Below are 26,459 nucleotides of genomic sequence, written 5' to 3'. Positions count from 1 at the left end.
TGGGTGATGTTTCACACACGGAGAAGAAACCATGGGAGACCCCGAAACTAAGCCCTTTATACTGAGAGAAAACCTTCCAAGGCAGGACACTTTAAATGTGGGCAAGTAGAATGGATGTTCTCCAGCAAGGCAGATTTCTAGCTCTTCTCCAACCATTCCTGTGGTTTGGAAAGGGAGTTAGTCATATCCATTCTCTCTCCATCCTTGTTTTTGCTTTCCTTCTGCAAAAGGCTGTGTCCACCTGTGATCCTAGCTACTCAGGCAGCTGAGATATGAGGATTACAGTTCAAAACCAGCCCGGGAAAGCAAGGTCTATGAGTCTCATCTCCAATTAACGACCAAAAAACCTGAAAAGTGGAGCGGTGGCTCAAGTGGTAGAGTGCTAGCTTTGAGCTAAACAAACGCTCAGGGACAGTGCCTAGGCCCTGAGTTCAAGCCCAAGATTTCACTCTCTCTCTCTCTCTCTCTCTCTCTCTCTCTCTCTCTCTCTCTCTCTCTCTCTCTCTCCTCTCTCTGTTGTCTGTGTCTGTTATATCCCAGGCACCACGTAGATACTAAGGATTCCCAAAGTAAATAACATGGTGTCACTCATTGCAGAATTTGTGAGGACAGACAGACACGCACATGGATAGTTGTTATAGGCTGAGGCAGATACTGCCAGGGGAGGGTATTAGCGTGCTGGGCAGCGTGCCAGGGTGGGAGGGGCAGCACAGTCATTTGCTCTGGCTGCTGGAGAGAGAAGAGATACTTCTAAGGGAGAAGTGGGAGAATAAGGAGCCCCAGCCTGGAGAGATTAAGTTACATGCCCAGTTTCCCACGAGATCTGGGCTCCCTGTGCCGAATCCCCACAACCCCAGGCAGCTCTTTGGGAGCCGGGGTAGGTGAGAGGAGAGGGAAGAATGTGACCCCAGTGGAGCCCTGTCAAGGATCCACATTCCTTTCCTCATACCAGGAAACAGAAAGGAGGTAAATGTTTACAGACCCGGAGAAAAGTAAAGCGCCATTCTTCACATTCCTGTCCCAAGTCTATGTAGCTTGTTCTGCAGGGAACACCTGCCCTGAGCCGAGAATGACATCAGAGCCTTGGGTCTCCGCAGATCTGCTCAGGATGGAGTCATTGTGGAGGATTCCCCGGTAACAGCTCAATTTCTGCACATGCTGTGCATAGTAGAGCTTCCGGCCTCTTCCTTGAAGAAGCCCTTTTGGCTTTCTGCTAACAAATGACCTGACTCAGGTCTTTCCTGCTTTCCTTCCTCCCTCTGCCTCCATCAGAGAGGCAGAAGAGCAGACTGCTGACCCTAGGCAGGTTTCCTGCAAAGTGGGGAGGGGAACCCAGCTCCTGGACCAGCAGAAGCAGCAGCAGTGAACCTCTTTCTAGGCCAAATGCATGGGACAGAGGAGTTTGGTCCTAACTTTCAGTCTTTCTCTACCTGCCTGATGCTGGCTGGCAGCTTAGTCTTCTACAGACAGCTGGGCCCAAGGAAAGCAACTACCACCCCACAAAAATGTCCAGAATCAATCTGCTGAGAATTTGCAGTAGGGCCAACAGGAACCCATTCAGCCAGCAAATCTAAATTGAAGAGTGATTAAGTCATTCAACTGCCTGGCCTAAACTTCCAGGACTACAGATGGGTCTGGTTTTTGTTTAGGGATGGTTCTCAGACCCTGTCTTTGGAGGGTACTCAACCTGCCTAGTCTTCTTGACTAGGTTAAGCTCCAAGACCAGGGAGACAAAATGTCTGAGTTTCAGCCTCTGCTCTGACACTTAGGGTGTGACTTTGGGAAGAGGAAATTAACTCTCTGGGCCTCTATTTCTGCATCTGTCAATTGGGAATAAAAAACACAGTAGTAGAATTGGCCTTATATTGTTGTTTCAAGATATTTGGAAAACTAAATGAGTTTGTATTGGTTATGTTCTTAGAACTATGCATGATGATTTTTTTATTTCAGTAAGAAAGATGAAATCCAGAACCTCTGTATGCTCATGCTAGGCTAGCATGCTTCCACTTGAGCCACATCCCCAGTCTTTGTGTGTATATTTTTGCTTTTGAGATAGAATACTATACTAACTTTGCCTGGGCTAGTCTCAAATTCGGATTTTCCTGTCTCTGCTTCCCAAGTAGTTGGAATTACAGGCATGCACTACTGTGCCTAAGCTCATAGTATATCTAATTTTTCAGCCCTGCATGCTACTTGCTCATGTAGCAAGTCCTTTTCTCATGTGTCTGCCATTGGACAGAAGGGAGAGATTTGATAAAGCAATGAAAAGCAGATGTTTGGGGATTAGATTGCCTCAGTTTAAATCCTGACTTGCTTAAGTAGAAGTTACATTACGTAATATCTCTGCTTCTTAGTTTCCTCATCTGTCAAATAGATGTTAATTGTGTCTGTTTCTGAGGTTGGCTGTGGGAAAGAGCTCTGTAAAGTTTTCAGGGTAGTGCCTGGCACTTTGTAATCCCTTTTTCAATCCATTTTAGCTATTGCCATTATCAGGTCACATATACAATAGTTTTTATTACAAAACCTGCAACTGGAAGAAGTTGATATACTGAGGCCGTGTAGCCATAGCCTCCTGCTCATTACCACAAAGCCTGATGCTTCTTTGAGTATCAAAGAGCTCAGCCATCCTGTGTTAGAGGCCTGGCTTTTCTTGCTAGAGGTGTGAGCCCAATTGGGTGAGTTAATGTGTCCAATTTGTTTCCTCCTTTCGTTCCTCTTTTTGGCTCTGCTTTCTCCCTTTAGAGAGAAATTACTGAGTGCCTCCTGGGTAGGCAAGGCACTGTGTTAGGCTCCAGCTATTCCTCAGTGGATGGTTCCACACTACATATATCACAGCCAGCCAGTTAGGATTCACCAGGCTACTGTCAGGAGCAGGAGACAATGCACATCCAGTAAGTAACAGCTGCCTGCTGGGTATGGGAGCCCATGCTTATAATCACTGCTCCTTGGGCAATAGGCATAGGAGGATTAAAGTCTGAGGCAGGCCTGGGCAAGAGCCAGAGACTGTATCTGAAAAATAAAACAAAGAAAGTTTGGTGGACACGGCTCAAGTAGTAGAATATTTGGCTAGCAAGTGTGAAGCTCTGAGTTGGAATGCCAGTACTTCCAAAATAAATAAATAAAATAGAATCTGATCATGCTAACTTGCTCTCAGACATCCTTGAATTGCATCTCCATTAGGTCTCATCATGGCTTCTCAGGAAGGCTGGCTCTTAAAAGGAGGCACTCAGGCAGGGCACAGAGAAAGATTGTTCAAGGTCACTCGATCTGTTCCTGCACTAGAGAGTGAAGCAGATATATATATATATATATATATATATATATATATATATATACATATATATATATATATATATATATATATATATATATAAAATATTCTTTTCTCTGTAACTTTGGGATACTATCAGCAGACTAGTCAGCCAGGAAATTAAAAATCAGAGAGCAGAGTCTATAGAGCACACTCAATTAAGATCTCCCCTTGATCTCACATAGTTCTGGCCCTTCCAGAGCAAGTTTGATTGACAAAGAATTCTTTTGTCTAAAACATTACCTAAGCTGCCTTCTGCAGAGCACCATTTCTTTAAGCTGTTAACTAAAAGAAATCATTGAATACTTTTTTTTTCTGCAGACCACTTCCAAGGTCTTATTGCAAATGATAGTTGTATGTGTGGTATCTTGCTGAAAATTATTGGGGTCCTCGTTCTAGTATACTAGTATATTAGCAATCTCCTGCAGTATATGACCTCTTCTTGGAGATGCCCATCAAGCAGAACTAGGTAGACTTGCTTGAGACATGCCATGTGTAAAACCGGGACTCAAGTAACGTGAGGATTATACCTAAGAGAAGAAATGGAGTTAGATATTGAGTGATAGATGGACTAGTCTGAGTTCTTGTCTGATCAGCACTGCGCCAGTTCATGCGAGAGAAATAACAGAGCTCTTTGTGATGGGAGGCCAATGCACTAATATGGCATGGCTCACCTTCGACAGGCCAACACTGGCAGGTGCACTTGCTCTCTGAGAAGTTTCTGAATTTTCCTTACTTCCCACATCGAGCAGAAACGTTCCCTGTAGTGGATGAGAATCCTTTCCCAAACAGGTCTGCAACTTTTTCTTCCTAAATAGGAAGATCAAGATGACTGAAGTTGGGATGAAGGGCTGGAAATAAAAGCATATTAATTTCTGGTTGTTTCTATCTCTGATGAGCTGTGTGACCTTGAGAAAAGACTTACTCATTTCTTTCAATCTTTTCTGTAAAATGAGATAACTGTAGTACCCATTTCACAGCACTGTTGGGAGAGTGAGTGAGGCTTTACTTAAAAAGCCCTGTTGGCTGGGCCCTGGTGGCTCACGCCTGTAATCCTAGCTACTCAGGAAGCTGAGATCTGAGGATCATGGTTCAAAGCCAGCCCAGGCAGGAAAGTCCATGAGACTCTGATGTCCAATAAACCACCAGAAAACCAGAAGTGACGCTGTGGCTCAAGTGGTAGAGCACTAACCTGGAACTGAATTGCCCAGGGGACAGTGCCCAGGCCCAGAGTTCAAGCCCCACGACAGACCAAACAACAACAACAACAATAACAACAAAAAACCCTGCTGCCCATCCTGTGTCAACACATTATCTGTCTGAGATTAACATTATCAGTCATTTTATGTTGATTTTATGTGTATGTGTGTGAGAGAGAAAATAGACATGGAGAAAAAGTGAGAACAAAAGAGTGCAAAAGAGATGTGTGTGAGAGAGAAGAGAGGTTAAGGAAGAAGACAGACAGACAGAGAGATCTTCAATGCCTCTGATGTGAATCCTATTTTGCAAAGCAAAATTTAGATTGAAGTGGAAAATGAATGCATTTCCTGCCAATGGCATCTCTTTCTTCCACCTAAAAAGATAATTTATACATGTGATTCTAGGCACTTTAGAAACCAATATTAAGCTGGGCGCTGGTGGCTCAAACCTGTAATCCTAGCTACTCAAGAGGCTGAGATCTGAGGATCGTGGTTCAAAGCCAGCCCAGGCAGGAAAGCCTGTGAGACTCTTATCTCCATTAAACCACTAGAAAACTGGAAGTGGCGTGTGGCTCAAGCAGAAGAGCTCTTGCCTTGAGCTGAAGAGCTGAGGGACAGCACCCAAACCCAGAGTTCAAGCCCCACGAACGACAAAAAAAAAAAAAAAGAAAAAGAAAAAAGAAACCAATATTATTGATGATATATTTGTTAGTGTCTTAGTACATAGATCGTCCATCTGTGGAGAATTTACTTAGCATGAACTAACATCCCAAAGCTTACTTTGCATGTGATGCACCTTGTCTGTGGGTTAGGGTACCCAGGATGCTAAATTATTAGATAAGAGTGTTATGTAGAGGGCTTTGAATCCAAGGAAAGAGGCCCACACTTGGAGGGATTTTTTTGAGCAAGTGTCTGACCACAGCCTAGATAAATTAGCCTGCCTAGAAGTTTTTCCCAGTGGAGCTAAAGTTTTCCTTTCCTTTTCCTCCTTTTCCTCTCCTCTTCCTTCCTTCTCTTCTCCCCTCCCTGCTCACAGGAATGAGTAAACATACACCACAGGCTTGTTTATTACATTTGTCTTTCTAAATAGGTAATGCTGATTATTACATGGTCAATATCTGTGCTATGTTTATGTGAGTATACTAATTTAAATTTGATCTATTTTGGAAGAGGGGATGGAATGAATGCCAGGTCTTCCTTCCAAGATTATCATTTTATTTCCATCAGCATGGGCCGCTTAGTGCAGTCTCCTTTATATTCATTACTATGCAATTTTACAATACATGTTAGAGTATAAAGAAAGGCTAAAACACATGTCAACCAAGAACTGAGATTGTTTATCCGGCAAAGCAAATATGGGCAATAAACACTCAAGGATTTTGTTGTTGTTATTTTGAATGCTATCCCTAATTATTGTTCCTTTGTTGTTACCTAAAAAATTCATTACTGAATGCCAAGTGCCATACCAAACTTCTCACAAGCCCCATTCAATTCTCACAAAATCCCTAAAAAAAAAAAAGAAGGCAGTGTTTGCAACCGAGATTCTAAGGCCTCCAGTTCATGAAGGAACTATACAGAGATGGTACACCCTGGTCTCAGTCTAAGCTGTGGCTCCTCTCCATGGGAACTAGTGACAAAACGGCTTGCTCACACTGGAAAGAATGATGGGTAAAGATATCTGGGTTTCGACCGGGTACTGGTGGCTCACGCCTGTAATCCTAGCTACTTAGGAGGCTGAGATCTGAGGATCACAGTTCAAAGCCAACCCAGGCAGGAAAATCTGGGAGACTCTTACCTCCAATTAACCACCAGAAAACTGAAAGTGGTGCTGTGGCTCAAGTGATAGAGCGCTGGCCTTGAGCTGAAGAGCTCAGGGCCAATGCCCAGGAGCAGAGTTCAAGCCCCATGACCAAAACAAAAAGATATCTGGGTTTCAAAAGCCACTTGTACCCTGCACTCCATGATCTCAAATCAAACAGACCTCTCAAGGCACGGGGCCACATCAGGCTTCATGGTGTCACTGGGTGCAGGTCAAGATTTGTGACATTTCTCTTTAAAAGTAGGAGAATTTCACATAGAATCATTGACTTGAATCACAGAAGAATTTCTGGACAAGTCACAATGGTAAGAAAAGTTGGTGGAGCTTTATTGGCTGAATAAACAAGCAGGCAGGCAGACAAAAAGCAGACAGACAAGCAGAAAGGAAAAGGAACACTCTAACAGAAGGTGGATGCTCTGAAAGGAAGAAAGAGACACACAGCTCTTTGGCTGCCAGGGAGTATTTATAGGGTAAAGGCAGGGGGTCTGACTTCAAAGTTATTTGAAAATGGTTATTTTATCTTTGCTTTCATCACTCCTGGTGTTACACTATCTGAGTTTCTAGATGTGTTTTTTTGTTCCAGGTAAGAATGCATCCTGCCATAAAACAGATGCTTATCCTTGAGATAAGGAAGACGTCCTGTTGTCTCTCTTAAAAGCAAAGGTAGTGCTTCTAAGTTTTTAAATACCTAGTTTCTGAATTGCCTTCACCAGGCCTCATTTTCCCCTAAAATGACTTCTGGTTCCTTAATCTTTTTTTTCCCCCCAGACATTAAAACTTTAACGAATGGCTAAACAATGTGATTCAAAATTGGTTCAAGATCAGCCTGTGCACAATATTTAGTTTCTAGCAAACATTTACCATACCTCATTTTTCTTAGTCCATCCTACATCAATGGGATCTGGAACCAGAAATGAATCTGTCTCTTAACTCTGTGTATGCACACCTGCATGTATGACTTCTGTCTGTGGGAGTTTTGCTATCTGAAAATTCCTTCATTCTGTCAACAATGGCAGTGTAGGCTCCCATGTGACAAGGAGCTCGTGATAATGATGACAACCTCAGCAGGACTGAAGAGGGTAAATGAAGAAAAGAAGAAAAGTTAGAGACAATGAACATGGCTGATTGTTTCTTCAGTTTTCCACTCTATATACACTTGCTCCAAAGCTCTAAACCTAACTAAGCATCACCATCTCCTCTGTGTGTGTGAGTGTGTATGTGTGTGTGGGTGCACACATCTGCATATGCCAGTACTAGTACTTGAACTCACAGCTGCCTGCAATCCTTATTAAGGTCAAGAATTCACTTTTTCACTCAAAGGCAGTACTCTATGGTTTCTCTTTGGCATATCCAAATTGCCAGCATCGTTGCTTTGGTGTTTTGGTATAGAGTATGATATGCTGATAAAGAGATGGTTTATGTACTAAGTGAGAGAGAGTAAGACAAGTCTAGATTTTACCATGTTACTTAGAATGGCATGTGCAATTTCACATTTATGAACTGTTTCTTTCTCGGGTCTTCCATTTAATATTTTGGGGCCATGGTTGACTGCTGACAATTGAAACCATGGAAAGAGTAAGCATGAATAAGTGGGGAGCTCTGAACTTTCTACTTGAACTAGTCAGCTTTCTCTCACTATAACACATGCCTGAGTAATCAACTTATAGCAGTTAAGTTACAACTGGTTTGTTTTGGCCCAATGTTTCATTGGTGAGCCTGCTGTTCAAGAACCTGGGGCTAGGCAGTATCTCTTAGAGAGTACACATAGAGGGAGCCAACCACTAAGAAAAAGAGAAAGAACAAGAGACTGCTATCCTTCAGTCTCCTTTGAAAATACTTCCTGAATGACTAAAAGAACTTCCACTAGACCCAACCTTTTTCTTTTCTTTTTTCTGTTTTGTCCAGTTCTGGTGCTTGAACTCAGGACTCAAGGCCTGGGCACTGTCCAGTGCTAGTGCTCCACTACTTGAACCAAGCTCCACTTTTACCTTTTTGGCAGTAGTTAATTGGAAATAAGAGTTGCATGGACTTTCCAGCCCAGGCTGACTTTGAACTTCAATCCTCAGATCTCAGCCTCCTCAGGAGAGCCAGCATGATTGGCTAAACCCAATCTTTTAAGGGTCCCAATGCTTCTCATTAACACCACACCACACTGGGACCAAGAACCTTTGGTCACTCATGATCCAAACTATACTAGTGTCTTCCCATGGTATTCCACCTCACACATGATCCTATTTGACCAGACCTTGATCTCTTTCTTGGACCTTATCTCTCCATTTGTTTGGTAAGCTTTGACCATATGAATCCCCCTCCCCCATTTTTTTGTGGATCATGGGGCTTGAACTCAGGGCCTGGATGGTATCCCTGAGCTCTTTTGCTCAACACTCATTCTACCACTTTGAGCCACAGCTTCACTTCCAGTTTGTGAGTGGTTAATTGGAGATATGAATCTCATGGGACTTTCCTGCCTGGGCTGACTTTGAACCGAGATCATCAGATCTCAGTCTCCCGAAGAGCTAGGATTACAGGCCTGAGCTACCAGCACCCAGTTCATATTAACTTTCTTCTCTTTCTAACTTGCCAAACTTCTGTCCAAGTCAGGGTCTTCTCTTCCGTTTCTGTGGGTGCTTCTTCTCATCATTCAGGTTTCACTGTAGAGTTAACCTCTTTTAAAGACTATAATTGAGGGCCCTTGATAAAGCACTTCACTTCTTCCTTCCAGCCCTCTTGTCCCATTTCATCCTCTTCCTGGCAATACCAGTACTTAAAGTGACCTCCTTTATGGATTTTTTTCTTGTTTGCTGTTTGTCCTATACTGCTTGATAGTAAACACACTATCTTTCTCATTCTTGTAGTTCTTAGCATAAGTCAGTGGCCAGCCAATACTATGGCAATATTTCTAGCTGATTTAGAATGATGGAAAGGAATCATTAAAATCCACATTATCCAAGATAATCCATGATTATCTAACATTATTTGTGTTGGACTTCCAAATTTCTTTTTGCTTTAAAGTTTGCTTATTCAAGTTAGTCTGAAAATATATTCAGATTTAATTAATCACCAGCCCCTTTAGATTAAAGAGCAGAAACTCCTTAATACTAAAAGACAAAAAAGGATAATAAAATCAACAGTTTAGCAATACCCCATTGTTATCAAGAAAAGGATGACAAGGACTAAAATAGTTTTCTGTTCATGTCATCTAAATTCTTCCCCAAACCACCTTCAAGGTACTCCATTTTCCAGTTGGATATTGAAAGGAGGGCAGAAGGAGGCGGAGTTTTTCTCATCTGTGTGCTAAATCTTCTCACTGTACCAAAGGTCACTGGTTTTACACCCTGGTGTTAGATCAGATGCTGAGCACATTTCTCAAATGGTCCTGTTTTTATGGCCAAGTCTTGTGAATGTATATTGCGTGCTTACGCAAGTTCTATATCTAGATCAGTGTTTATCATGTATCATGAGTAACATTATTTTATGACTAGAAATCTGAGGACCTAAAACACTGGGTTTCAATGTATGCATTCCTTGGAGAGCTACCTGTGCTCCTTGCAAGGTCTTTCCAGGCATTAGCAAAAGACCTTGGGTTTTCAGTGTCGCTTCTTTCATCTATTAAAAGAAGAAACAGTATAGAAGGATAGGCTGCCTTTCTTCCCGGGAATACTTTGATGACATGGTATGATACATCAGAAATATTCAGGTATCTTGGAATGCATTTTTTCCCTTTCTTTTCTCCTCTCTCTCTTCTTTCTTTCCATCTTTCTCTTCTCTTCCTTCCATCTTTTTCTTCTTTCTTTTTTTTTTTTTTAATTTACAGAATACTTCATTCGTTTCTGTAGTCAAACCCATGGAGAAAAGACCTTACATACAGTGTGTTTACCTTTGTACAAATGGAATAAAATAAGTTTAACGATTCTAGACCAATATGGCTATTCTATACAATGCAGTTCAACATGGTAAACCAGGATACTTTTTCTGAAGTTGATAGCACAGCTAAAGTTTCCAAAACTTCAAATTATCTTCCTTTCTTCCTTTCTTCCTTCCTTCCTTCCTCCCTCCCTCCCTCCCTCCCTCCCTCCCTCCCTTCCTTTTCTTTTTGTCTTTTGTGTCCATAACAGGGCTAGAACTTAGGGCTTTGGCATTGTTCTTTAGTGTTTTCAGTCAAGGCTGGTGCTCTACCACTTGAGCTATACCTCTACTTCTGGGGGGGGGGTGGTTAATTGGAGATAAAAGATTATTCCTGCCTAGGCTGACTTGAAACTATGATCCTCATGTCTCAGCCCCCTGAGTAGCTAAGATTACCGATGTGGTTTTAATTGTAATTAGACATTGAATGCTAGGATTCTGCAAGTCAGTGATGGAAGTAGTTAACAGACCAAAAGAAAGATACAGGACTGGTATCACAGGCCCTATTCTGTTCTTTCTTGCTGGGTACTACTTCTAACCCTTCATGAATCTGGACTGGTGGGATGAGGAATGGGGATGGCTGGGCAGATATTGTCATGGAAACAAAGGATGAGTAGAACAGGCCTCAGGGCAGCCAGGAACTGGAAAGTGCCTTTGACCTCTGGGCCAGCCTAAGGAAGGGTTTCTGACCACTTGCCTCCTAGTCTCTCTGGTGGCTTCCTTTACCTCAATGAAATGCTCAAACTGTACTGCTTCAACCCAAGTTTTGCTTGAAAAAAAAAAAAGATGCACTTGCTAGAGGAAAAAAGGATTTGCACAGGTGTCATGCTGTGGCATAATTCCTGAACTTGCTTCATAGCTCGGTCCCCTCCTAACACGGATTAGGATCAGCACCCAGGTCTCTAGCCACACCACTAGTGTCAGGCCAGAAATGGTGGAGCAGGCCAGGAGCAAGAGGGGCAGGGAGTGGTTGTGATCACAGCAAGCTGGAAACTGTGTTCTCTCTAAAATGGAGGACAGTGTACAGAGTTAGCCTATTATTGGCCTGCAGCAAGAACAATGCCAAGACTTCCAGACTTTTATAAGGCAAGCTAACAGTCCATATTTTTTACATAAACTTTTCTGATTTTTTTTTTTTTTTGTCGGACATGGGGCTTGAACTCAGCCTGGGCGCTGTCCCTGTGTTCTACAGCTAAAGACTAGTGCTCTACCACTTGAGCCACAGGGCCACTTCTGGTTTTTGAGTGGTTAATTGTAGAGAGGAGTCTTATGGACTTTTCTTCCCTGGTCTGGCTTTGAACTGTGATCTGCAGATCTGTCTCCTGAGTAGCTAGGATTACAGGTGTGAGCCACCGGCACCCAGCTTTTCTGATTTTTTTTAAATATTGACAAGTCACTGAGAGAATAGCAACACCATGAGGTAACAAGTAAAAATATAATAATAAATATAGTGAATGTAATGGTCAATAGGAAGTCAGCCTGAAATTTCTCCCTTTTTTTGTTTTTATCAGATGTGGGGCTTGAACTCAAGGCCTGGGCACTGTGCTCAAGGCTAGTGCTTGAGCACCTGACTAAGCCTGCAGTTTCTAGAATCTAGAGTTCATATAAAAAAATCATGACCAAAGTTGTTCTACTTTTGTCCTATGAACTTGCCGTGTGTGTGTGTGTGTGTGTGTGTGTGTGTGTGTGTGTGTGTGTGTGTGTGTGTGTTTACATTCTGGAAATAGAACCTGATTTATCCAGTGTACCTTTTAGGGACAGAGTTTTGTCAGAGGACAAACCTGTGCATTGGCTGAACCTAGGTCAGATACTTATCTTTAGTCCTAAAACAGCAGCCTACGTAAGTTACCCTTTCAGCCAGATTCTTTTTTTTTAAATTTTTTTTTTATTGTGAAAATACTGTACAGAGGGGTTACAATTACATGGGCAAGATAATGAGTACATTTCTTATCAAGCATTGTAGCCTCCTTTGTTTCCCCTTCCCATCCCATCCTCCCCCCTATCCCTCCCACCCAACCCTCCTCTCTCCCCCCACCAAAGTTGTAAAGTTCGTTTTTGATATAACCACTTGTATGTCTCATTGTTGCAATGGGTCCACCTGTATCCCTATTTAAACGATTTGTTTTTCCCTTCCCCTCCACAAATTATAACAACATCAAATACAGTGTAGATGAATGGATCAAGAAAATGTGGTCTATATACACAATGGAATTCTATGCCTCCATCAGAAAGAATGACATTGCCCCATTTGTTAGGAAATGGAAAGACTTGGAAAAAATTATATTAAGTGAAGTAAGCCAGGCCCAAAGAAACATAGGTCCCATGGTTTCCCTTATTTGCAATAACTAGTATATGTCTGAGTCAGGCAGAAAAGGTCAGTTAAGTTGATGTTAGGGAAATGAACCCTAAGATATGTATTCAAATGTTTTTTTCTTTCATTCGATTGTTTCTAACACATTTATAAGATTTATAAGATTATTTCTTTGTTGCTTTGTATGTCCCTCCCCCACGGTATAACCCCTGCTTTCAGCCAGATTCTTAACTGCACTTTAACTTGCATTTCAGGGTCTGAACACGGCAAACTGTCATTGAGGTATCTAATGAAGACCGAGAATCCTTTCTAAATGTGAATGTTTAAACAGAATTATCTGTATAGGTTTCTCATAATGGGATTGTTTCAAGTATAATATTAACTTCTTTTAAGTATAAGATTCTTAACAAGTATAATATATTGGCTCTGATTTGCACCACAACATTGGCTTTTCATTTTATGAACATTCTGTTTGAGAAATTATCAGCTCTTTAGGGCTGGGCATGGTGGAGGTAGAGGTACAGGTAAGAGGATCCCCATCTGTCTGAGATTGCTTGGGCAAAGTTAGTATAAGACCTTGTGTGAAAAACAAACCAAAAACAAAGGACTGAGGGTGTGGCTAAAGTGGTAGATGTTGATGTGAGGCTCTGAGTTCAATCCCCAGTACAGAAAAATGGTGGGGGTTAGAAAAACATTTTAAGCAGGGCGCTGGTGGCTCACGCCTGTAATCCTAGCTACTCAGGAGGCTGAGATCTGAGGATCGCGGTTCAAAGCCAGCCCGGGCAGGAAAGACCGCGAGACTCCTATCTCCAATAAACCACCAGAAAACCGGAAGTGGCGCTGTAGCTCAAGTGGTAGAGCGCTCGCCTTGAGCTGAGGGACAGCGCCCAGGCCCAGAGTTCAAGCCCTACGACCGACAAAAAAAAAAAACAACAACATTTTAAACATCTTTAAACTTCCTTTCCAGTCTTTAAATACCTTTTGTGGCATCCGCAGGAGCTGGCATCTGCCTGCATTGTGACTACTTCCCAGGGAGTGCAATTCTTTCAAGGGAGCCTCTTTCATCTTTGGACTAACCTGGTGATTAATGTTTTTTTCATATTGCACAATGCCCTGCTCACTAAAGGCAGTCAATATAGAATAAATTGGATAGATGCATTTATTCATGGATTCATTTATTCGTGTTATATGCCTGGCACTGGTCTAGGAGTATCAGTAAACCCACAGAATTCATGCCTGGTTGAAGCAGATGGTTGTAGCCTAGGAGTGATAAGAAGATAGACACTGAGTTTGAGAAAGTGTAATTTGGCCTGGGAAAGTGGCTCAGTGGTAGAGTGCTTGCCTTTTATGCATGAGGCCCTGGGTTCTATTCCTCAGCACCATATAAGTAAAAAAAGCCAGAAGTGGTGCTGTGGCTCAAGTGGTAGAGCACTAGACTTGAGCTGAAGAGCTGAGGGACAGCGCCCAGGTCCAGAGTTCAGGCCATGTGTGACAAAAAGAAAGAAAAAAAAAGAAAAAGTAGGATAGCATGATTACAACTTGAATCAATTAAATAACATTTATTTAACTCATCTATTTCTTTTTCTTTTTTGTTGGTTGTGGGACTTGAACTCTGAACTCTTGAGCTCTTTCTTCAGTTTAAAGTTGAGCTACAACCCCACTTCCGGTTTTCTGGTGGTTAATTGGAGATAAGAGTCTCACAGACTTTCCTGCCCAGGCTGTCTCTGAACAGTGATTCTCAGATTTCAGCCTCCCTAGTAGCTAGCATTAGAGGCATAAGCTACTAGTGCCAGTCTATCTAGCTATTTCTCTAGTTGGAGTTTCATTGTATAGCCCAAGCTAAATTGGGACTTTGTACTCTCCTGCCTCTCCCTTTCTGGTGCTGGGATTACAGAGCAGAACAGGCCTGGTGAACAGACTTGAAGGAGAGGAAGATTAACAATGGGGGAAGGGACATTCTCTTTTCTTTTTTTTTTTTTTTTTTTGGGTCGGGTCATGGGGCCTGAACTCTGGGCCTGGGCACTGTCCCTCAGCTCTTCAGCTCAAGACTAGCACTCTACCACTTGAGCCACAGCGCCACTTCCGGCTTTTTTCTTTTTGCTTATGTGGTGCTGAGGAATAGAACCCAGGGCCTCATGCATGCAAGGCAAGCGCTCTACCACTGAGCCACCTTCCCAGCCCCGCAAGGGACATTCTCAAACTCAGAGTCTTTGCAGCCAAATGGAACTAGCTCCTCTTAGCCTTTCCAGACCCCAGGGGAAACAACAGTAGTAGTAGTAGTAGTAGTAACTTCAATCCCAGCAGGGGATTTATGCACTTTCACCCTTAATTCTTGCAGTCCTCATTAGCTTGGTAAGTGATAGCTATTACTTTTGCCAAAAGTAAACTGAGGCACAAAGAAGTTTAACTGATAATATCCTGAGGCCAGGAGAAAGTCCAAGGTGGTGATTGTGAACTTTGCCTAAGGCTACAGGCTTTAGCTCACAAGACTTCCCTTAAATTGAGTCCCTGCTCCCAAGCATCCTTCCTCAGTCTCTCCCAAGCCTGCTACGTGATTCCTTGGATGAGACCTAAAGTCTTTATCATCCATCCCTTCTTTTCCAAATGTTTTAGCTATAAACTCTAACACAAAAGTTTTATAAGGTCATAGAAACCAAAAGACCAAAAATCAACTTAGGCTGACAGACTGACAGACAAAAGGAAGAAAGAAAGAAGAGAAAGAAAAAGAAAGGAAGAAAGAAAGATAAAGGAAGGAAGACAGAAAGAAAAAAGGAAGGAAGGAAGGAAGGAAAGAAAGACATCGTTTTCTTCAGCAAATGTCACTGTGGTTTCAGAGCTAAGTGTGACACGAGATGGGCAGCATTTGAAAAGTATTTCCTGCTCAACCATAGGGTGAAGTTATGCAAGCCAGGGAGTGTACCGAAAACAGCTGCAGCGAATTCTTAACACCTGCCAGAAAAAGAAAAAAAACGTTTTGAAAAGGATTTGCTATTGTTTTTAAACATTTTTCAGCTCAGTTAACTTTTCTATGGTGTTTCAGCCCACCTCCACGCGTGACCCCTAATCCAGGAACCCTCCGACTCATCAAACCTGCAGCTGGAAAGAATCTGGGACCTTTAAAAGAATGTTGCAAATCAAAGGAGAGACTTGTCACATATTTTCATTAATGCACTTAAAAACAACTGGTGGGATCGCTCTGTGAACCTTTCCTGTAAAAAAAAAAAAACAAAAACCAACACAAAACACAAACACCAAACTGTGCTGTCCAGTAGGCTCCTTTACACAGGACCCCCAAACCAACTCTTGGCAGAATTTCCCATCCTGGGGTACGGGTGGGAGGCAGATCTCCTCTTTGAGTGAGAGGAACACAAGGCTCCCTTGACCTGCGCCTTCCTCCTCTGCTTTCAAGTCAAGGAGCTTGGATTTCCTGAAATTGTGGAACTGGATGCACGCGATGTACCCCCCCCCCCTTTCCCTTCTCCCCCCTTTCTCTAGAAGGGTGAGACTAGTAGAGGGGAGGAGCAGTGGCATGCGGTGGGCCCGGGCAGTTGGAGAGAGACTAAAGCGATGTGCACCAGACAGGAAAAGTGGGAGGAGGAGGGAGGGGGAAGAGAAGGAGGAGGTGGAAGAGGAGGAGGAGGAGGAGGAGGAGGATCGCGGCGTAGAGGAGGAGGAGGAGGTGGTGGTGGTGGAGGAAGAGGAGGAGGAGGCGGCCGTAAACCGAGAGAAGAGGAGGGGGGAGGTAAGAAGTGTCACCAGCCGGACTGCGGGCGCTCCGCGCGCGGGGACAACAGGAGCGCAACCCAGGCTGGACGCCTGGCTGGAGGGCAGACTTGAAACGGGGATCGGGAGAGAAGAAGCGGGGAAGGAAAACCACCCCAGGTCGCGTGTCTCTTGCAGCGAGCAAACTTCTCTTCGGAACACCAGGAACTTTTTTTTCCCCCCTGCACGCGAGTCTGACACCTAGAAGAGCGACGGGTGCGAACGGGCTTCGGTGACCCATGCCCGGGACCCCAAAGGGGTGAGTTGGGGGCTAAGTCCCAGCAGGAGACCGTATAGGTTCAGCCGTGGCCCAGGATCGAGAAGGAAATTTCCCAGGCAACGATTCGGCGGGACCCAGGGTGGAGCGAACAGCCGGGCTGGGGACCCCCACATGGTTCAGAATCCCCCCTCGCCCCCCCCCCGCCCACTTCCCCGATCAGATGTTGCAGGCGGGTTTAGGGGGAAGCAGACTCAATGATCATCAACTTGGGGAGCAGGCCACATTCAGAGTCAGCCTTGGTGGGGGGGGCCAGGTGTGTGTGTGTGTGTGTGTGTGTGAGTGAGATTTGGGGGTGGCCGCCAATGATGGGACCCCCCCCCCACCGGCCAGAGGATCGAAAAAGAAAGTTTGCCTGCCTGTTAGTCTCGTTCTCTCTCTCGGCCCCAGGAGGCAAATCTCTGCAGGGCTGCCCTCGCTCCGGGGCGTGCAGTCTTTCCCCTCCACCGTCGCGCCCCCTCCCCACTTTCCCGCGTCCCCCCCCCCCCCGCACCTAGAGGAGGCGTGGGAGAGGAGGGCGGGGAAGGCCACCGCTGGGTCCTGCGCGCGCGCCCTGGACGCACGCAGCCTTGGCCGACTGGGCGGGCCCGGGCGCTGCCCGGCCGGAGCCCCCGGCGTTGGAGGGGCGGCGGGAAGGCCCGGGACAGCCCGCGGCAGCGGCTCGGTGTCGCCTTTCCGCTTCATCTTTTCGCGCGCGCCCCGGCCTTTGGCCAGAGGGCTTTTCCATCGCGCGCCTACTTAACCGTGCGCGCACCTCCTGCTTGTGCGCGCAGGGGGGCGCTCTGGAGCTCCGGTCCCGAGGCCCAGACCCCCCCCCCCCACCTTCCCGCCCCCCACCACACACACACTTTCCCAGCCTTTTCTAGGGAGTGGACTGCAGTCCGTCCCATCGCTCTGTGTACTGCTCCGGGGGTGCCTCCTTGATTGCCACCCCGCTCCCCGCCACCTCCCCCCCCTGCACCCCGTCCTACCCCGTTTTCCCGGCCCGTGATCCCATGCTCCTCCCCCTCCTCCCCACCCGTGGCCGGAGAGCCCGTGTTTTGTTTGTCAGCAGTAAGGCGGCGAATATTTATAGCCGCCCGCTCCAATCCTGTGGTGTGGTAAGGTTTCAATTACAGAACGGCGCGCCGCGCCGCACAAGATGCAAGCTGGGTTCCCGCAGGCCGGGGCTCAGACGCACGTTAGTTGCTCCGGGGGGGAACCCCACGGCAAAAGCACTGGAGCCGTAGCCCCGGCCATCCCTCCCCGAGGCCGAGTTCTGACCTATTGCCAACGCAGTACGTGCGTATTCAAATACATAGTCAAGAGCAATCCCGGGACGGCCAGGGTTCTAGCTGCTTCCTCCCCCAGCAACCCCTTCAAGTGAACCGCCGGGAGCTCCCCTCTTGACCTCCCTTTGGGGATCCGGGGATCCTGACCACCGAGAAAGGCTTGCCGTCTTGACATTTTATTGCCCTACATACTGCAAAATGTCACAGTGCTGAGCTCTGGTAAATCGCTCTGAACGTGGAAGGCGTGGATACTGAGAACAAGAAGCAGCAAGTCGTTCAGGAGGGGAAATGGAGCTTGCAGAAGCCAAGCCACATTTTGAGTTCAGCTCTGGTTGAAGTTGCCCGTCCAGCTGCAGCTAGGATGTTAGTCCATCCCGTGGAACTTGGCAGGTCAGCTTCTCTGCTTGCAGTCCGGAGCCTTAGACTCCATCAAGGGCCTGGCGAACAGTGGGCGCTGCAGATAGGGTTGTGACATTTGGTCAGTTCACAAAAAGGCCTTTGATTTCCCATCCCCAGCCATTGTTATTTTAGCGTCTTATTGATGCTGGTACCATTAATCTGTAAAGGAAGCAAGGCAGTAGCTAGTTTAGTCTTAGTCTAACCTGTTTCTTAAGAGTAGGATCTCATTTCTTTCAGGAGCAGAAGACCATGGGTGTGTATATTTATTTCCGTGGATGTGATTCCTATTGAACATTACAAAAATGTTAAAGTTTATCTTACATAAGATGTTACACTTTGAACTAAGAGCTAGATGGGCACTGAAAACAGTGAGAATGTAAGCAGTCTGTAAAGCCACATGGTAGAGCTCAGAATGGATATCAAGTGTAACGCTAGGCTTATGGGCTAAGATGTCTCCCCATCCATCCCCCAGTTGTTGATGAGATCTTCCCTACATTGGTGGTTTCGTGGCACCAAGTGGCACAAGGTTTGAGAAAGCCCCTATCCTTCTTTTGAGAGAATTGTGATGTATCAGCTATCTGAACACTTCATGTTGATAGTCCTGGCTGGAATGTATATTCTTCTGTTTGTTCATTGACTTAAGGTATGTTCAACATTTAAGCCATTTCTCTGTAGAAAAGTGAACTCAAAAGGGGCTTTGCACCTCCATCTTTCTTTCAGATTCTCTGTGCCTCTGAGCCATGTCTGTCTGTGTGTGTGTGTGTGTGTGTGTGTGTGTGTGTGTGTGTGTGTGTGTGTGTGTGTGTCCATTCCCCTGTGAGCTTTCCTTTTGCACTGTTCTTTTACCAGGTGAAGTAGGCAGAAATCTTTCTGGAATTGTGCCCCCCCCCTTTCTTTTTATTTTCTTTTTTTTTTCCTTTTTGGTCAGTTGTGGGCTTGAACTCTGGGCCTGGGCCATTCCCCTCAGCTCTTCAGCTCAAGGAGAGAGCACTCTACCACTTGAGCCACAGCACCACTTTCTGGTTTTCTGGTGGTTTATTGGAGATAAGAGTCTCATGGACTTTCCTGCCCAGGTTGCCTTTGAACTGTAATCCTCAGATCTCAGCCTCTTGAGTAGCTAGGATTACAAGCGTGAGCTACTGGTGCCTGGCCACCTTTTCTTTTTCCTCCTTCTTTCTTTTTTATCTTAATAGATTTAGACCAAATTCAGAAATCATGTGAGTCCCTCTGAAAGGGTCCTTCAGAATCTATTATTAGAGAGCTATATGCAGAATGAAAATACTTATCATAGGCAACACAGTGTTCATTTGTTAACGTGTTCAGTGTGAGTTAGCATCTCAGTTATAGAAATTTGGAGGCAAATTATTTTGAAGATTGTTGTTGTTGTTCAGGTTAAGGAGTTTGAAATTTTTATTTATTTTTATTTTTGTCAGTTGTGGGGCTTGAACTCTGGGCTTGGGCTCTGTCCGTGCGCTCTTCAGCTCAAGGCGAGTGCTCTACCACTTGAGCCACAGTACCACTTCCAATTTTCTAGTGGTTTATTGGAGATAAGAGTCTCATGGACTTTCCTACCCAGTCTGGCTTTGAACTGTGATCCTCAGATCTCAGCTTCCTGAGTAGCTAGGATTATAGGCGTGAGCCACTGGTACCTGGCAAGAAGTTTGAAATTTGATACAGAAAAACTGGTGCCCCAAGAATCAGACTGTTCCCTTTTATAAGGGAATGGCAAAGTAGTCACGGGCATCAGAGACCAATCTGAGTTGACTCATATTTTCATTAGTATCAAGGGATGAGAGTTAAAAGAAATAAATCAATTAATGTTTGGGCAATTATAGTTATGGTTATCTCTCTGCAACCAGGGCAGAGAGATACTATTTTCTGTTTTAAGATAAGAAAAGAGGCTCCAAGAGGTTATCTTCCTAGTGTCATGCAGCTGTTAAGTCTCTTCAGTAATTTAAAAACGATATTTATTTTTTTGTTTGTTTTGGCAGAGAGTGGGTCTTGAACTTAAGGCCTTACACTCTCTCTTGGCTCTTTTCATTCAAGGCTGGTGGTCTGCCACTTCTGGCTTTTTGGTGGTTAATTGGAGATGGAAGTCTCATAGATTTTTCTACCTGGGCTGACTTTGAATCATCATCTTCAGATCTCAGCCTCATGAGTAGCTAGGATAATAGAGGTGAGCCGCTGGCTCCTGGCTTCAGTACTTTTTTTTTTTTTTTTAATTGTGAAAATACTGTACAGAGGGGTTACAATCACATGAGCAAGGTAATGGTTACATTTCTTATCAAACATTGTTGCCTCCTCCTTTGTTTCCCCTTCCCATCCCTTCCCATCTCCCCTGCCCCCTGCCCAGCACGCCCCCACCCCGGCCAAAGTTGTAAAGTTCGTTTTTCACATAACGTCTTATACATCTCATTGTTGCAATGGGTCCACCTGTATCCTTATTTAAACAATTTGTTTTTTCCCTTCCCTTCCCCAAATTATACCAACATCAAATACAGTAAAAACAGGGGTTATACCATGGGGGAGAGACATACAAAGCAACAAAGAAATCATCTTATAAATATGTTAGAAACAATAGCAAGAAAGAAAAACCATTTGAGTCCTTATCTTGGGGTTCATTTCTCCTAATATCAACTTATCTGACCATTTCTGCTTGTCTCAGACATATACTAGTTATTGCAAATAAGAGAAATTATGGTACCTATGTTTCTTCGGGCCTGGCTTACGTCACTTAATATAATTCTTTCCAAGTCTTTCCATTTCCTAACAAATGGGGCAATGTCATTCTTTCCGATGGAGGCATAGAATGCCATTGTGTATATATACCACATTTTCTTGATCCATTCATCTACTGAGGGACATCTGGGTTGGTTCCATAATTACTCGAGCTGATTCAAAACTTTAGCAAAGTAGCAGGGTATAAGATTAACCCTCAAAAATCAATGGCTTTTCTGTATGCCAACAATGAGAAGAGTGTGGCTGAAGTCAGGACAGCAACTCCATTCGTAATAGCCCCACAAAAAATAAAATACCTAGGAATTAACTTAACCAAAGAAGTGAAGGACCTCAATGATGAAAACTTTTAAAACCTGAAAAAGGAAATCAAAATGGAACTTAGAAAGTGGAACATCCTTCCATGCTCCTGGATTGGAAGGATCAACATCGTGAAAATGGCAATACTTCCCAAGGCTATCTTCAAATTCCATGCAATACCTACCAATATTCCAACCTCATTCTTCAAGGAAATAGAGAGGCAATCCAAAAATTTATATGGAACAATAAAAGACCCCAAATAGCAAAAACGATCCTTAACAGAAAGAACAGTGCTGGAGGAAGATCAATACCAAATTTCAAACTCTACTACAAAGCCATAGTAATCAAAACAGCTTGGTACTGGCACAGGACCAATGGAATAGAATTGAAAACCCAGAATGAACCCACAGACTTTTTTTTTGTGATAAGGCTTTCATACGTACCCTAGGCTGACTATACTCTGCTGCAGTACATTTTGATAACTCCCCCTTAAAGGCCTTTCATGAAAAACCCAAGCTCCTGAGTTCTCAGGAGAGTTGTAGTATACATGGACATTTCTGGATCAGTCATTGCGGGAACAGTGTGGGAAGTCTGTAATGAGGGGTAGAAGATAGTGGAAATGAGGATTCTGATGGGACAGGCTGGATCGTTCTGACAGCAGTGACAACCTGTAAGCCAAGCAGAAGTCTAGCCCTGTGGGTCTGGAATGGGGGAAGAATTAACCAGCGTTTGGCCTGGAAAGGGGAGGGGAGGCTGGCACATGTCAGAGCAAGACATAAGACATGGTGACTGATGTACTAGAGAGGGTTCCCAGAGCTGGAAGTGGGGAAGTAAGTCCCCCACTGCCCTGGGAATGGGTCCATGTAAATTAAAGAGCCTGTGAGACCTGTTTCCAGTTTAATTAGACTTTGCCCTTTGAGGTAACAGTTCACCCAATCTTTCTCTTTAAATATTCTTTTCTTATGCTTTGCCAGTTTATGGCCTTTGTAGATCAATCCTTGGATTTCATGTAGGGGAAAGAGAAAGAGAAAGAGAGAGAGAGAGACAGAGACAGAGACAGAGACAGAGACAGAGACAGAGGAGAGAGAAAGCAAAGGTTAGTGATTACCTAAATTGGATTAAGTTCTGTCTAGCAGCATTTAAAGAAATACTGCTTGCTCTCTAATTACCATCCACTAAGCATTTAAACGGTCTATTAAATTTAAGCTGACTTTTTTTAACTGCAGTATTTCCATCTCTAACTTATTCTGGAATTCTAGAGAGTTTTATGTATATTTTCAAATGTGTAGAGGACATTCTCTGCCCCACTTTTAAAATATTATGTTTTTATTGCAGATAATATATAATATTATTATACAGATTTCATTAAGAAGCAGGAACTCATGGCCAAGTTCAGCCAGCCTTAGGGAGCTGGGTTAACTGAGAGTGATGGAACTTTACAGAACCAGTGATAGACCTCACTGAATCTTTCTCCCTTCCCTCCTTCCTTTTTTTTTTTTTTTTTTTTTGTGCTTATACTAGAGCTTGAACTCAGGGCCTGGGTACTGCCTCTTAGTTTTTTCGATCCAGGCTAGAGCTTTACCACTTGAGCCACATCTCCACTTCTGGCTTTTTGGTGGCTCATGGACTTTCTTGTGCAGGCTGGCTTTGAACCATGATCCTCAGGATCAGTCTCCTGAGTAGCTAGTATTACAGATGTGAGTCTTCTTCTCCTTTGAACATAGCCTATGGGAAGACGTGGCAGAGATCTATTCCTACTTTGGACTCACTGGGCCTATTATTTGTGTAATGTACTAGATTGTATATCTACTCTTATATCTCTGAGCTTTCTTTACCTTTATCTCCTCAAGTTTGAGGTGTCTGTAGGGTACTCTCACACAGCAGTACTGAAGCTTACTCTGGCACCATACTTGCCAAACAGCAACATGTCCAGCTTCTCCATTCTCCTCTCCCTTCCCCTGTTATAGAACTTTCTCCAACATTGTTTCTTTTTGTTCCAGTACTGGAGCTTGAAGTCAAGGCCTGGATGCTGTCCCTGAGCTTATTGCTCATGGCTAGCACTCTACCTCTTGAGCTATAGCTCCACTTCTGGCTTTTCAGTGGCTAATTGGAGGTATGGGTTTCATGGACTTTCCCCGGCTTGGCTCTGAACCATGATCCTCAGATCTCAGCCTCCTGAGTAGCTAGGATTAGAGGTATGTGCCACCAGTGCTCAACTAGCTCTCTGGTTCTTCACCACCCCCCTGGCTACTTTTGACACGTGGATTTCTTCCCTATTTTGATGACGTGCGGTACCACGGACAGCATTAGGGTTTCTTGCAAATCCAAGGATTAAGAAACTGTACTCTATGTCAGCTAATAGGATGTTTCTGTCCCCCTGGCTCAGCTGTGTGTCTGTATTTCCCAACACGAAGTGGCCTCATGCCTTGCCACAACCTGCTAGCCACCTCAGCTGCCTAAACTCTCAGGGCTAAACCCCTTCACACTTGCCTGGTGTTTAATTCTGAATACTCCTTTGGAATGGATTCAACATCCTTCAGCATCCTTCAGCATCCTCCACATGTCTGGGGTGGGAAGGAGACGGGGGGGGGGGGGCCGCGGGGAAGACCGCATGGATTATGGCACATGTCTCGTCTGGGGAGAGACTGCATGGATTGTGGCACGTGTGTGGGGTGGGAGGAGACTGGAGGAGACTACGTGGATTGTGGCTGTCGTTTGAAGAACTCAGCAGTTATATCAGGCCGCAGCTAGCCTCCCCTCCCTATCCTAGGGGGATGAGTGGCTGCTTTCCTTGTAAAGTATCTGCCGGCAAAATTAGTGGGTAAACATCTTAATCTTCTGTGGTGTTTGAGATAATGTTTCAAAAATTCTTCCATAGGACAATAGCTCCCTTTCAGGTCTCAGAAGAACCCTCCTGACCTTCCTGCCCACGGCCCCTCACCTCCCAATCGTCAGTCCTTGCCTTCCAGAGAGAGAGGTTTGGCCCAGGTGGCATCTGTGACACAGGTGGGGAATTGAGATCTGGAACTGGAGGATCAGGAACTAGCTCAGCCACAAGCAAAAGCTCTGTGGCTGTGGGGGAGTTGCTCAGTTGCTCTGGGACTCAGTTTTCCTTTCTACAAAAATGAAACTTGCTGGGCACTGGTTTATAATCCTAGCTACTCAGGAGGTTGACATGTGAGGATCATGGTTCAAAGCCTGCATGGAAAGACAAATCCTTAAGACTCTTACCTCCAATTAAACCAGCAAAAAGCCAGGAGATAGTGGCTCAAGTGTAGAGTGTCAGCCTTGATTGAAAAATATTAAGGAAAAGTGTTAGGCCCTGAGTTTAAGCCCTAGTACCATTATGGAGGGTGCGGGGGGCGGGGGGAGGGGAAGGGGCAGATGGGGAAGAGGCAGATAGGGAAGGGGAGGAAAAGAGGGGAAGAGAAAGGAGGGGAGGAGAGGAGGTAGGTTTATTGTAGGGGAGCCAACCATGAAGGCCAAGGACTGTTATGGTCCAGAGCCATAATTCTTAAAGTACACGTGCAAATGTGTTAAACCACACCATCTGCATTTGGGCTGTGTGGGGCCTGGATTTCTAATACATTCCCATGGCTTGAGTACCCAGACACTAAGGTCTGGAGCTGGGCTTCTTGACATTGGCCTTCCTGACATTTTAGGCTGGAGAAGTCTTTGTTGTGGGTCTGTCCTTTGCATTGTGTGACTACTCCCTGGATCCTCATAGCCACAGTCATCTTTAACCTTTAGAGTGATGACAATCGTTAAGTGTCCCCATATATGCTGAATGTCTCCTGGGGTCCAGAGGACATTCAGCCTGCACTGGGAATCTTGATGCAGGTCACTGTTATCCATCGTGCTTGTGCGTCCAAATCATCGGGAAGAAAATTCAGTACACATGTCAGCACCAAACCTCAGGCCTAATATTAGCAGAATCATCAAGGGAAATTCTAGAAATCTATTCAATAGCTCCCCGACCCCAGCCTGATTCTTTTACTTTGCTTCATGTCAGTTAACCACACTCCACCCCAGTTCAAAAAAAAAAAAAAAAAAACTACATGGGGAAACTCCAGAAATAAACCAGTTTTGATGTGTGTTAAATTGTGCACCCTGCTGAGCAGTGTAATAAAGTCTCATGCTGTTGCTCTCCATCCTGCCTTGGTCACGTCCTGGGTGGCGTGTCTCCACGTGGCATACACTACCTGCTGGCAGAGCTACCTGCTGTCAGATCGCTCTCTTATCCATCCCGGATGTAATTGCTCCATTATGCGAGTCTCGGCTACCCTAATACTTGTGTCTAGACTTTTTGGCTTATCACTCTGGATGGCATTTATGGGCCACACCTAAATCATGCGCACTCACTCCTGGGAACTTGATCCTTAAAGTGAGGCTTCTAGACGAGTATCTAAGACGAGACGTGCGGTGTTTCCCACCGTCTCGCTTCATTGGTACCAAACAAGAGGTTTCTTTCCCCTAGTGATTACACAGTGGTTTGTGGGTCCAAATGATGGTGGGATGGTAGAATGACTTCTAGGTGGAGCTAAATTGCTGTGTCCTGTCTCCTGTGGATGGCTAGTGACCCTTCAGTTTGCGTCCAGCCTGCTCCAGTAGTTACTGATACCCAAATTTGGACTCCTCAGTCTTCAATGTGCACTGGGTTTCCAGGGGAGGGCTAAGACAGTAGTCTCAAGCTTCCTGCCCCACCTCTTCTGTCGTCTGAACTTGACTCTCAGCATTTTCTTGTTTGTAGGAGTTAGTGTCCATCTTCAAGGAGTTTTGAAGGGTTTGGTCTCTTAAGAAGGTTGATCCTTAATTGAGATTAATGTACTCTGTTCTACAGCCCATGTGTTTATGGTACACAGTGCTATGTCTGTTGGTGCTTGTGTATGCTGATCCATATGCTCCAGATCCTCATCCCTGTGGGCAGTAAGGCTTGGGTGGAATTATGGTCAGTTAGGAAGTAAAGAGATTTCTTTTTTCCTGTTTCCTCAGAAACACTTCTGTTTCCTGGGGGCTTGGAACACCACTTTTTATCCTATCATTTAAAAATATTTATTAACCTTATGCCTGTGGCTCATGCTTGTAATCCTAGCTACTTAGGAGGCTGAGATCTCAGGATCTCCTGTTCAAAGCCAGCCCAGGCATTTAAGTCTGTGAGACTTTTCTCTCTAG

At 44.7% G+C, this 26,459-nt stretch overlaps 1 protein-coding gene and 1 long non-coding RNA gene across 6 annotated transcripts in view; both read left to right on the top strand.

The window, feature by feature from the left end:
* The first annotated feature begins 9,841 nt into the window (after nt 1-9,841).
* Nucleotides 9,842-15,879, top strand: LOC138833980 (uncharacterized). 2 transcript variants are annotated; one of them, XR_011373981.1, is made up of 3 exons: nt 9,842-10,025; nt 13,539-13,622; nt 15,583-15,879. It is a non-coding gene; the product is annotated as an uncharacterized lncRNA (long non-coding RNA). The 2 variants fall into 2 exon arrangements; XR_011373982.1 differs by having other exon boundaries at nt 9,842-10,001; nt 15,583-15,878.
* A 391-nt stretch (nt 15,880-16,270) lies between these two features.
* Prr5l (proline rich 5 like) overlaps nt 16,271-26,459 on the top strand; it is a 75,781-nt gene continuing 65,592 nt past the window's right edge. For all 4 annotated transcript variants that reach the window (XM_070032576.1, XM_070032575.1, XM_070032574.1 and 1 more), the window contains exon 1: nt 16,271-16,563. The gene's annotated coding sequence lies outside the window, so the exon portion shown is untranslated. The remainder of the gene's footprint in view (nt 16,564-26,459) is intronic.

The sequence above is a fragment of the Dipodomys merriami genome, unplaced genomic scaffold (assembly GCF_024711535.1).
Source record: "Dipodomys merriami isolate MVZ:Mamm:240054 unplaced genomic scaffold, mDipMer1.0.p SCAF_21, whole genome shotgun sequence".
Lineage (NCBI taxonomy): Eukaryota > Metazoa > Chordata > Mammalia > Rodentia > Heteromyidae > Dipodomys > Dipodomys merriami.
The sequence above is the reverse complement of the archived record's forward strand: the minus strand, read 5'-3'. Positions and strand labels throughout refer to the sequence as shown.